The sequence below is a fragment of the Tamandua tetradactyla genome, chromosome 3, assembly GCF_023851605.1.
Source record: "Tamandua tetradactyla isolate mTamTet1 chromosome 3, mTamTet1.pri, whole genome shotgun sequence".
NCBI classification, from domain to species: domain Eukaryota; kingdom Metazoa; phylum Chordata; class Mammalia; order Pilosa; family Myrmecophagidae; genus Tamandua; species Tamandua tetradactyla.
In genome coordinates, this window is record NC_135329.1 from 121,225,865 (window position 1) to 121,239,600 (window position 13,736).

A 13,736-nucleotide genomic window follows, 5' to 3' on the forward strand; every position below is an offset into this window, starting at 1 on the left:
GATAGAGTTCAGGCTCATTCTGCAGATTTTCCAGCCTACCACCCTCATACAGATGGGCAAAAAAGAGGACAAGAGGGCTCTCCTAGCAATAGGGGCTGTTCTCTGCCTTTGCTTGGTCACAGTTACGTTAGTGATAATTAAATGCAGTCCCTGATACACATACAGCCAAAAGCAGTTTGTTATATGTCGTTTACCAAGTTAAATAATTGTCTTAATAATTAATTTTAAAGTCATAAATAATTTTTATCTATATTCTCTGTATAGTCTTGATTTAAAGTGAATTTATCAGCATCTTGAGGAAAATATAACTTAAAATTTTAAATTACATTCATGTTTTAACAAACTTAAAAAAAAAAAATCAATAACATAGGTGCACTAATGGTTCAGTGGTAGAATGCTCACCTTCCTTCAATTCCTGGCCAGTGCACCAAAAAAAAAAAAAGAAAAATTCAATCAATATAATTAACCATATTAAGTGAAAAAAAGAAAGATCATATGATCATCTCAAATGATGCATAAAAATATTTGCCTAAATCCAACATCCAATCCTGATAAAAATTCTCAGGAAACTGGAAATAGAAAGGAACTTCCTCAACCTAATAAAGGGTATCTATGTCAAATCATTTCTACCTGGCATTGTAGGAGAGATTCCAGCAAGTGCTAAATGGCATAAATAAATAGATCAGATAGGTGGAAAGATGGATGGATGGATGGATGGATAGATAGATAGATAGATTACTGACATCCAAACTGTAAAAGAAGTAGTAATTATTTACTTACAGATAACATGATTGTTTAGGAAAAAATTCTACGACATTTACGAAATGCTACTAAAACCTATAAGTGAGTTTAGCAAAGTTATAGGATACCATAATCAATGTATAAAAATCAATTGCATTTTTAAATACTAGCAGCAAACAACAAGAACTTGAAATTTTTTTAAATATATTTTACAATAGTATGAAAATGCAAAATACTTAAGGATAACTTTGAAAAAGATCTGTGAGATCTGTACACCAAAAACAACAAGATGATACTGTTTCCTATATTGTTGCTGAATCCTGGTGATCCACCCAAAATTTCTTGCCCATGCTTCTTGGTTATGTAAGCAACTGGATAGAAAACAGGAAAGGTTGTTATTCTTTGGTCTCCAACAGCCATCCTGACCTGACCAACACCCTCTCCAGTTGATTGAACTAACTTGCTCCAGAAATGTTTTCAATTAGCACAAGATAATACTTTTGGGCATCAGAAGTAGCAACATCATGCCCTACATTTCTGAAAAAAAATCTCTACTCCACGTTCTTCAGGTTTCACATTTCTAAGGAAAAATATATTTGCCAACCATCAAGTGTACTGGGACATTACCCTTGTCCCAAGACAAGTAAAGGAAAATTTATTTTTTTACAGCACTAGGGTAAAGGAAGGAATATGTGAACCACACAGCTTTTTTTTCCAAATACTCTGTTGTTTATTGAAAAGAAGATCTATTGGGAAGAAAAGAATTTATATAATTTTGCTTGCAGAGCTTTTCTCATTACTGGGCCAGAAGCCCAGTGCCCTTAAGCTCTAGGCTGGAAGTCTTTAACTGCTCCCTCAAGATTGGATTCATGCAAGTTTTTGCTCAGATATATTCTCATCAGCTGTATTTACTTTAAGAGACAAAAAGCAGAAAAATATTTAAGGAAAACATTTTAAATGCATTGTTAATAAATAATGACCAGAAGTTTTTCGCTTAATAAATTATCTTAGAGTTTTCAAGAGGCATATTGAAAAGCCACATGTGAATAGCTTTAAATATCTCTACCGGGCCATGGTGGCTCAGCAGGTAAGAATGCTTGCCTTCCAAGCCCGAGGACCTGGGTTCAATTCCCGGTGCCTGCCCATGTAAAAAAAAAAAAATATATATATATATATATATATATATATATACCTATGGATATTTTATAAACTACTATAATAGCATTCTATACCTCATTTCTGCCATAATATATGCAATTACGTATTTAACATTTTATGTTAACTTTTTCAAGTACAGGGAAGCAAATTTCACCTGTCTGATTGGTATGTTCATCTAATGCACATATAATCCTCATTACCATTAATTCAAGTGGGCATTTTCTTACTTTGGTTACATAGCTGGGTAACCAGTTATTTACCTGATTTGTAGATGCAGTTAAATTCCGGTGCCTCAGAGTATTATACTTTCACTTAACAATTCATCTCTCCCAACAGTTTCATAAAGTATGTTGGTATAAATACCAACTTTTCTAAGAGCCCAAGAGACATCACCACTACATTTCTAGGTAAATTTGTGCCAGAAGCATTGTCTTAGCCTGTACAGTTCTAAACTATTACATATCCCAGACCTACCCCATCTCCTGGGAGAGCCAAAATTTGGGGGGCTGTTACAGCAAAGAGTTAAGAAGGTAGATGTCATTTTGAAAATACATTTATAGTACAGGTCATCAATAATTGGCCATAATATGCAATTATAATACTACTGAGCATAAGGGATCTTTTCCAAATATATTTTTCTTTCTTATTAACATGTGTGATCATGGAGGTATAGGAAATTTTAAAACTATACACTACAGAGTTTAAGGTTTGAATTTCTAGGGTGTTTTGTTTTGGCATGAGCAATGGACTTGAAGGGAGAAATGTCTTGAAGTGCAAAATGTTTATCTGCATTTTACATTAGTATTATTTTTTAAGGGTGTATATTAAATAATGTGATTTGGTTCTGAACAGGCTGCTGGTATAAGTTTTATTTAATGCATAGTTAACCAAGGAAATAAGAATATTTTCTAAAACTACAGGAGTTGTGAAATCCCCCTAATTTAGTTTACTAAAATTTTACAAAAGTCAATGAAATCTATGAAAAATAATCTTAAGTGTTTTTAGGCCTGGTCAATTCTCTCTGTCCTGTTAATTCTGCCTCTGTTCCATTCCCAATCCCCTGAAAACAACAAAGTCTTCAATAGTCTTTTTATAGATCCATTCTACCTTAACTCAGGTCCTAAAATACTAAATGAGTGTAGAGGCCCAGAGGCACCAACTATTTGGTCTGTATGTGACCCCCAAGGCAAGCATGTGAGCACAATCAAGCCAGAGGCTTAAGCCAAATCCTCTACAGCCCACAGGTCCAAACCACTGGGACAAAACATTCTTTTATGAAGTACTTCAAGGTCTTTACTATTCATACACAACAGGCATAGCTTCAGCCAAGACTAATGTTTAAGCTCTAGTCTAGAACACACCTATACAAATCAACTTTGAAGTTGACCCAAAGAAGAAGTTTTAGTTAGTTAAAAAGTACAATTAACCCTATTTGGAAACCTATACCAAAATTTATCTAAAAAATTTAAATATATTAATATCTTAATATAAATATATCTATAAAATTCACCAATTTAAAGAACCTGAGATTTGCCATTTGTTTGCTTGCTGAGGAGCATTCTACTGAGAAAGAAAGGAAAAGAGACAGTATATGCTAATTCTTATGGCAGAAATTCCTTGGCCATAAGGTAAGAATTTTTTCACTTTTTATTATATAAAATACAGGCAAAAAAAGTCCCCCTGGGGGAATGGTGAGAAAGGGGGAAAATTCAACTTCCCCAACTGGAGAATTCTTGATATTCTCACAAGCTGTGGGGACAACCAAAGCAATAGGCTGAGCCCTCAATCTTAGGATTTGTTTATATGAAACTTATCCCCCCAAAGGATAAGTAAAACCTACTTAAAATTAGACCTAAGAGTCACCCCCAAGAGAATGTTTTTGTTGCTCAGATGTGGTCTTTCTCTCCAGCCAACACAACAAGCAGACTCACCGCCCTCCCCCTGTCTAAGTGGACATGACTCCCAGGGGTGTTGGCCTTCCTGGCAACATGGAACAGATATCCTAGAATAAGCTGGGACTCAGCATCAAGAGATTAAGAAAACCTTCTGGACAAAAAGGGGCAAGAGAGAAATGAGACAAAATAAAGTGTCAATGGCTGAGAGATTTCAGAGTCAAGAGGTTATCCTGGAGGTTATTCTTACGCATTAAATAGATATCACCTCATCAGTCAAGATGTAATGGAGAGGCTGGAGGGAACTTCCTGAAAATGTAGAGCTGTGTTCCAGTAACCATGTTCTTGAAGACGATTGTATAATGATATAGCTTTCACAATGCGACTGTGTGATTGTGAAAATCTTGTGTCTGATGCTCCTTTTATCTACCTAATGAACAGATGAGAAAAACATATGGAATAAAAATAAATAATAGGGGGAAAAATGTTAAAATAAATTTAGTAGATTGAAATGCTAGTGATCAATGAAAGGGAAGGGTAAGGGGTATGGTATGCATGAATTTTTTTCTTTTGTCTTTTTATTTTTTTCTGAATTGATGCAAAATTGTTTGAAGAAATGATCATGATGATGAATATGCAACTATGTCATGATATTGTGAACTACTGTTCTACATATATAAAAATGTTTATTATATATATTTTTTTAACTTAAAGTTAATTTAAAAAAAGGAAAAAGAAAATACAGGCAGAACAGTACACATAGTAAACAGTTGAATGAATTTTTCACAAAAGAATATGTCTGTTTAGCTACTAGATCAAGAGAGCAAGTCCAGTGCCTCAAAAGCCCACCTCACACTCTCTGCCAGCACTTCCCTGCCAACCCTGCACTTGCACCGCCCTGAGAGTTAGTTTACTTACACTCTGTATCCCAGGCATCTCTCTTGCCTCACTCTAGTCCTGCATAAGACCATAATGGTTCCCATCATTACCACTACCACGCAACTCAATATAAAAATCTCAGTATATAGATATCACCAAAGCCAGGGAGTTGGAGGAATGAGGAGGTAAATCCCAATTTGTGCTGATTTGAAACTGTTATGTACCCCAGAAAAAGCCATGATTTTCTAATGCAATCTCGTGGGGGAATACCTATTGTTGGATGGGACTTTTTGATTAGGCTGTTTCCATGGATATGTAACCCACCCAAATTGTGATGGGACCTTTTGATTAGGTTGTCTCCATGGACATGTAACCCCACCCATTCAAGGTGAGTCTTAATCAGCTTACTGCAGGCTTTTAAGGGAGCTGATACAGAAAGCAGAAAGATGACAGATGCTTGGAGACAGAAAATGCCCTGGGAGATGCTAAGCTAAGAAATGAAATCCAGAGTTTTCCACAGAGAAACTAAGAGAGGACCCACAGAAGCTTGAAGAAAGAAAAATGCTCCAGGAGGAGTCAGAAGGACCCAAAGGAGCTGAAAGAACCATTCTGGAAAACAACCCAGGAGAGAAGATCCAGCAGATGTCACATGTGCCTTCCCCTGGACATGATCAGCATTTCTTTTTTTTTTTTTTTTTTATTAATTAACAGAAAAAAAGAAATTAACCCAACATTTAGAAATCATACCATTCTACATATGCAATCAGTAATTCTTAACATCATCACATAGATGCATGATCATCGTTTCTTAGTACATTTGCATCGGTTTAGAAGAACTAGCAACACAACAGAAAAAGATATAGAATGTTAATACAGAGATAAAAAATAAAAGTAATAATAATAGTAAAAAAAAAAAAGACAAATAAACAATCAGACAGACAAAAAAAAAAAAACAAACAAATAAAAACCTATAGCTCAGATGCAGCTTCATTCAGTGTTTTAACATGATTACTTTACAATTAGGTATTATTGTGCTGTCCATTTTTGAGTTTTTGTATCTAGTCCTGTTGCACAGTCTGTATCCCTTCAGCTCCAATTACCCATTATCTTACCCTGTTTCTAACTCCTGCTGGTCTCTGTTACCAATGACATATTCCAAGTTTATTCTCAAATGTCGGTTCACATCAGTGGGACCATACAGTATTTGTCCTTTAGTTTTTGGCTAGACTCACTCAGCATAATGTTCTCTAGGTCCATCCATGTTATTACATGCTTCATAAGTTTATCCTGTCTTAAAGCTGCATAATATTCCATCGTATGTATATACCTCAGTTTGTTTAGCCACTCGTCTGTTGATGGACATTTTGGCTGTTTCCATCTCTTTGCAATTGTAAATAACACTGCTATAAACATTGGTGTGCAAATGTCTGTTTGTGTCTTTGCCCTTAAGTCCTTTGAGTAGATACCCGGCAATGGTATTGCTGGGTCGTATGGCAATTCTATATTCAGCTTTTTGAGGAACCGCCAAACTGCCTTCCACAGTGGTTGCACCATTTGACATTCCCACCAACAGTGAATAAGTGTGCCTCTTTCTCCACATCCTCTCCAGCACTTGTCATTTTCTGTTTTGTTGATAATGGCCATTCTGGTGGGTGTGAGATGATATCTCATTGTGGTTTTGATTTGCATTTCTCTAATGGCCAGGGACATTGAGCATCTCTTCATGTGCCTTTTGGCCATTTGTATTTCCTCTTCTGATAGGTGTCTGTTCAAGTCTTTTTCCCATTTTGTAATTGGGTTGGCTGTCTTTTTGTTGTTGAGTTGAACAATCTCTTTATACATTCTGGATACTAGACCTTTATCTGATATATCATTTCCAAATATTGTCTCCCATTGTGTAGGCTGTCTTTCTACTTTCTTGATGAAGTTCTTTGATGCACAAAAGTGTTTAATTTTGAGGAGCTCCCATTTATTTATTTCCTTCTTCAGTGCTCTTGCTTTAGGTTTAAGGTCCATAAAACCGCCTCCAATTGTAAGTTTCATAAGATATCTCCCAACATTTTCCCCTAACTGTTCTATGGTCTTAGACCTAATGTTTAGATCTTTGATCCATTTTGAGTTAACTTTTGTATAGGGTGTGAGAGATGGGTCTTCTTTCATTCTTTTGCATATGGATATCCAGTTCTCTAGGCACCATTTATTGAAGAGACTGTTCTGTCCCAGGTGAGTTGGCTTGACTGCCTTATCAAAGATCAAATGTCCATAGATGAGAGGGTCTATATCTTAGCACTCTATTTGATTCCATTGGTCAATATATCTATCTTTATGCCAATACCATGCTGTTTTGACCACTGTGGCTTCATAATATGCCTTAAAGTCAGGCAGCGCGAGACCTCCAGCTTCGTTTTTTTTCCTCAAGATGTTTTTAGCAATTCAGGGCACCCTGCCCTTCCAGATTTGCTTATTGGTTTTCCTATTTCTGAAATATAAGTTGTTGGGATTTTGATTGGTATTGCATTGAATCTGTAAATCAGTTTAGGTAGGATTGACATCTTAACTATATTTAGTCTTCCAATCCATGAACACGGTATGCCCTTCCATCTATTTAGGTCTTCTGTGATTTCTTTTAACAGTTTTTTGTAGTTTTCTTTATATAGGTTTTTTGTCTCTTTAGTTAAATTTATTCCTAGGTATTTTATTCTTTTAGCTGCAATTGTAAATGAGATTCGTTTCTTGATGTCCCCCTCAGCTTGTTCATTACTAGTATATAGAAATGCTACAGATTTTTGAATGTTGATCTTGTAACCTGCTACTTTGCTGTACTCATTTATTAGCTGTTGTAGTTTTGTTGTGGATTTTTCCGGGTTTTCGACGTATAGTATCATATCGTCTGCAAACAGTGATAGTTTTACTTCTTCCTTTCCAATTTTGATGCCTTGTATTTCTTTTTCTTGTCTAATTGCTCTGGCTAGAACCTCCAACACAATGTTCAATAATAGTAGTGATAGTGGACATCCTTGTCTTGTTCCTGATCTTAGAGGGAAAGTTTTCAATTTTTCCCCATTGAGAATGATATTAGCTGTAGGTTTTTCATATATTCCCTCTATCATTTTAAGGAAGTTCCCTTGTATTCCTATGTTTTGAAGTGTTTTCAACAGGAAAGGATGTTGAATCTTGTCAAATGCCTTCTCTGCATCAATTGAGATGATCATGTGATTTTTCTGCTTTGATTTGTTGATATGGTGTATTACATTAATTGATTTTCTTATGTTGAACCATCCTTGCATACCTGGGATGAATCCTACTTGGTCATGATGTATAATTCTTTTAATGTGCTGTTGGATACGATTTGCTAGAATTTTATTGAGGATTTTTGCATCTATATTCATTAGAGAGATTGGTCTGTAGTTTTCTTTTCTTGTAATATCTTTGCCTGGTTTTGATATGAGGGTGATGTTGGCTTCATAGAATGAATTAGGTAGTTTTCCCTCCACTTCAATTTTTTTGAAGAGTTTGAGGAGAGTTGGTACTAATTCTTTCTGGAATGTTTGATAGAATTCACATGTGAAGCCCTCTGGTCCTGGACTTTTCTTTTTAGGAAGCTTTTGAATGACTAATTCAATTTCTTTATTTGTGATTGGTTTGTTGAGGTCATCTATTTCTTCTTGAGTCAAAGTTGGCTGTTCATGTCTTTCCAGAAACCCGTCCATTTCATCTAAATTGCTGTATTTATTAGTGTAAAGTTGTTCATAGTATCCTGTTATTACCTCCTTTATTTCTGTGAGGTCAGTAGTTATGTCTCCTCTTCCATTTATGATCTTATTTATTTGCATCCTCTCTCTTCTTCTTTTTGTCAATCTTGTGGGCCCATCAATCTTATTGATTTTCTCATAGAACCAACTTCTGGTCTTATTGATTTTCTCTATCATTTTCATGTTTTCAATTTCATTTATTTCTGCTCTAATCTTTGTTATTTCTTTCCTTTTGCTTGCTTTGGGATTAGTTTGCTGTTCTTTCTCCAGTTCTTCCAAGTGGACAGTTAATTCCTGCATTTTTGCCTTTTCTTCTTTTCTGATATAGGCATTTAGGGCAATAAATTTCCCTCTTAGCACTGCCTTTGCTGCGTCCCATAAGTTTTGATATGTTGTGTTTTCATTTTCATTTGCCTCGAGGTATTTACTAATTTCTCTTGCAATTTCTTCATTGACCCACTCGTTGTTTAAGAGTGTGTTGTTGAGCCTCCACGTATTTGTGAATTTTCTGGCACTCCATCTATTATTGATTTCCAACTTCATTCCTTTATGATCCGAGAAAGTGTTGAGTATGATTTCAATCTTTTTAAATTTGTTAAGACTTGCTTTGTGACCCAGCATATGGTCTATCTTTGAGAATGATCCATGAGCACTTGAGAAAAAGGTGTATCCTGCTGTTGTGGGATGTAATGTCCTATAAATGTCTGTTAAGTCTAGCTCATTTATAGTAATATTCAAATTATCTATTTCTTTATTGATCCTCTGTCTAGATGTTCTGTCCATTGATGAGAGTGGTGAATTGAAGTCTCCAACTATTATGGTATATGTGTCTATTTCCCTTTTCAGTGTTTGCAGTGTATTCCTCACGTATTTTGGGGCATTCTGGTTCGGTGCGTAAATATTTATGATTGTTATGTCTTCTTGTTTAATTGTTCCTTTTATTAGTATATAGTGTCCTTCGTTGTCTCTTTTAACTGTTTTACATTTGAAGTAATTTGTTGGATATTAGTATAGCTACTCCTGCTCTTTTCTGGTTGTTATTTGCATGAAATATCTTTTCCCAACCTTTCACTTTCAACCTATGTTTATCTTTGGGTCTAAGATGTGTTTCCTGTAGACAGCATATAGAAGGATCCTGTTTTTCAATCCATTCTGCCAGTCTATGTCTTTTGATTGGGGAATTCAGTCCATTAACATTTAGTGTTATTACTGTTTGGATAATATTTTCCTCTACCATTTTGCCTTTTGTGTTATATATATCATATCTGACTTTCCTTCTTTCTACACTCTTCTCCATACCTCTCTCTTCTGTCTTTTCGTATCTGACTCTAGTGCTCCCTTTAGTATTTCTTGCAGAGCTGGTCTCTTGGTCACAAATTCTCTCAGTGACTTTTTGTCTGAGAATGTTTTAATTTCTCCCTCATTTTTGAAGGATAATTTTGCTGGATATAGGAGTCTTGGTTGGCAGTTTTTCTCTTTTAGTAATTTAAATATATCATCCCACTGTCTTCTAGCTTCCATGGTTTCTGCTGAGAAATCTTCACATAGTCTTATTGGGTTTCCCTTGTATGTGATGGATTGTTTTTCTCTTGCTGCTTTCAAGATCCTCTCTTTCTCTTTGACCTCTGACATTCTAACTAGTAAGTATCTTGGAGAACGCCTATTTCAGTCTAATCTCTTTGGGGTGCTCTGTACTTCTTGGATCTGTAATTTTAGGTCTTTCATAAGAGTTGGCAAATTTTCAGTGATAATTTCTTCCATTAGTTTTTCTCCTCCTTTTCCCTTCTCTTCTCCTTCTGGGACACCCACAACACGTATATTTGTGCGGTTCATATTGTCCTTGAGTTCCCTGATACCCTGTTCAAATTTTTCCATTCTTTTCCCGATAGTTTCTGTTTCTTTTTCGAATTCAGATGTCCCATCCTCCAAATCACTAATTCTATCTTCTGTCTCTTTAAATCTATCATTGTAGGTATCCATTGTTTTTTCCATCTTTTCTACTTTATCCTTCACTTCCATAAGTTCTGTGATTTGTTTTTTCAGTTTTTCTATTTCTTCTTTTTGTTCAGCCCATGTCTTCTTCATGTCCTCCCTCAATTTATCGATTTCATTTTTGAAGAGGTTTTCCATTTCTGTTCGTATATTCAGCATTAGTTGTCTCAGCTCCTGTATCTCATTTGAACTATTGGTTTGTTCCTTTGACTGGGCCATATTTTCAATTTTCTGAGCATGATCCGTTATCTTCTGCTGACTTCTGGGCATTTAGTCAGATTTCCCTGGGTGCCAACACAATTTCACAATTTTTCTGTGAAATCTCTGGGTTCTGTTTTTCTCATCCTGCCCAGTAGGTGGCGCTCGTGGCACACGTTTGTCTGCGGGTCCCACCAGTAAAAGGTGCTGTGGGTCCTTTAACTTTGGAAAACTCTCGCCGTGCAGGAGGGTCGCCAGCCGAAGCAGCTTGGAAGAGTGCCAGCCGGCCCGGGGGTCCGAACGCGGGGAGGGTCACCAGCCGCCGCAGCCCGGGAGAGCACCCCTCCGAATTTCCTAGTCAGCCCGGGGTGCCAAGCATGGCAGGAGGGCGCCAGCCGCCGTGGCCCGGGAGAGTGCACCGTTCCCAGCCGGACCGGGGAGTCACGTGTTTGGAAGGGGCCCCCCCGGTCACCGTTCTCCACAGCCTGGGGATTTCCGATCCAATTCTCTCAGTTGGTCCGGGGGGCTACGCGTGGTGGGGGCGCAGCCACCGCGGCTTGAGGGGACCGCCTGCCCAATTCTGCCAGCTGGCCTGGGAAGGAGGAAGGAAGGGACCTCAGCCGCTTGCCGCCCTGCCCAGGGAAGCCCGCACCCCTCGGCGATCTCACCAGAGTGGGTTCTCTCAGGATGGGGTACGCTGTCTTTTTGATCTCTGTCATGGCTCCGGGAGCTGTTCTGTATCGTTTCTACTCCCCTAGTAGCTTTTCTGGAGGAGGAACTAAGATCCGCGCATCTTACTAAGCCGCCATCTTCTCCAGAAGTCCCTGTATCACTTGCACAAAAGAAATGTCAGACACTCTTTGGATTTGATTCAGATGATGAAAGTAAGTTTTCTTCCTTTTCAGTAGATATATCGGCGGGTGAGAGCCGCCTCCATTGTCCGGCCCCAGGGCATGATCAGCCTTTCTTGAGTTTAGGCATCCTCTTCTTGGTTCCTTGCTTTGGACATTTTCATGGCCTTAGAACTGTAAATTTGTACCTAATAAATCCCCTTTGTAAAAGCCAATCCGTTTTTGGTATACTGTGTTTCAGCAGCATTAGCAAATTGAAACATGAATTAAGGTCAAAGCTAAAATTACTTAGTTTACCCAGAATGGGCCATTGTGTGTTTTACTATCAGATGAAAAGAGGGCTTGAAATAACTTTTTAGGTTGAGTTGCAGAAGAGGAAATTAAGTTGAATTTTTTTCATGCCTGTGTAAAAGATAGAACTAAGTTTGAGACAAAAATAACAAAGGCTATTTATTCCTAAACTTATAGTAAGGGAACCCTTCTGCTGTAACTTCCATTTCACTGGAAGTTCAAAGGTGCTAGTAAGGAGAGTAAGTTATGTAGAGTACAAGAGAAAATGCCTAAAATGTCTCTGATTTGAAAGTGTTCTATTAAAGTGGGATCTGGGGTAGCAGGGAGGACTTCTTAATTGGTCTTCATACTCATTTGGCAGTCCTTGATTGGCCACAAGAGGCCAAGCAAGCAGTTTGGGGACATTTCAACAGAGGAAGGCTTATTCAATGCTAAGGGTAAGGCTTCTGTGGCCAGCCATTTCCTGGAATAAGGGGAGATCAGTGGGGTCTTTTCTTCTAGTCAAATGTCATTATGCTCTTATGTGTCAGCTATGACAGGGCAATTTCTCACGTGAAACAGGCACTGAAAATTGAACTCACTGCACCTCTACCTGTTTACAGCTGTGACATGATAAATATGAACATAATGAAAATATAGCAACAATTAACAAAGTATTTGTTGAATAGGCAACCCAATCAATTATCTACTCATCATCTACTATAAGACTAACTTTTCCTTTCCCTAAGATGCTGTTTAGAAGAGGCCCTATCATTATTCTCTCTCTCCAACACCTAGAATCTATTACTGGAAATATTGTAAAGTGGCAGACATTGTCAAATTAGTATCCCAAATTGGAAACTGATTGAAGTCATTCTCTTAACCTATGGTCTCCAAATTTTTGATTAAGTGTTTTTGTAAGTAAAAATTTTACTACATTTCTATGAATTTTCTTATACCTCTCACTATAATAATCTCATTATCTAATATGTCAATGCACAATATATACTAAGACTAATTTCTCCCTTAACACAATGAATATAGAAAATACTGTCTTTTTGTAATCTCCGTTTTTTGGCTGACTTTTGTTAGATCTGATTTGATTAGATTTGTTTTTTCCTCAAGATGTGGTTGATGGAAAGCATCTACTAGGAGTAAGAAAATTGCAACTCTATCATTTTCTTGTTTTTAACCTGTTCTTGCATAATTGTGTATTGTCAATTGTCAGTTTCTTCATACTTTCCTTTTAGGCCACAATTCTATCTTGTGATAGTTGGGTAGTTATAGCAAGATAATCCATTCCAAACATCCTCTTAACTGGGCACAGACTACAATACATAAAAATATTTTGAACACAAACTAGGCTTAGGATGGTGGATATTCCCAAACCCTCCAAACTGTGGTTCTCTCATTCTTCTGTTGGGATACTTCACCTACCCATGCAACCTGGGACCTCTGATGTGCAGACCACCTGAGAATACCAGCATCTATCTGTACATCAAATATTACTAAAGCTTAATATCTCTCTGTTTTTACATAAAACAAAACATAGAGTTCTGTACTTTTTTCAAGAATTCCATTGTATAATTTTGAGTCTTCCCTAGGATTTGTAGACCCCATATTGGAAATCATGGTTCTATTTAAGCTAAACTCAATTTTATTCCCTCATTTACTTCCTCGTCTGCTTAATTAATTGCACTGGTAAATAACTATTTGTGGAGCACATTTTGTTCATAATACTTGGTTTGCAATGTGTAGACCTCAGAAAATATGTAACACAAAATTCTTACCCTCAGATAGCTTTTCAGCTAGTTAGGGAAGCTGTATATTATTAGATAAAATACTTAAAATGACAATATGAGAAAGCCTGTGATTAAATGTGAGCATGAATAAATTGTCAAGAAGTTTAGAAAAGAAATTCATTTAGTCTTTTATTTATTCATTGATTCATTAAATACTTATGAGCATTTGCTAAGTGTTAGCACTGGGAATAATACAACAGT

General features: G+C 36.8%; 1 long non-coding RNA gene across 1 annotated transcript in view; it reads right to left on the reverse strand.

The window, feature by feature from the left end:
• Positions 1-1,462: 1,462 nt before the first annotated feature.
• The window catches only part of LOC143677623 (uncharacterized), a 104,792-nt gene continuing 92,518 nt past the window's right edge, over positions 1,463-13,736 (reverse strand). The window contains exon 4 of the long non-coding RNA XR_013172757.1: positions 1,463-1,652. This is a non-coding gene — a long non-coding RNA (uncharacterized LOC143677623). The remainder of the gene's footprint in view (positions 1,653-13,736) is intronic.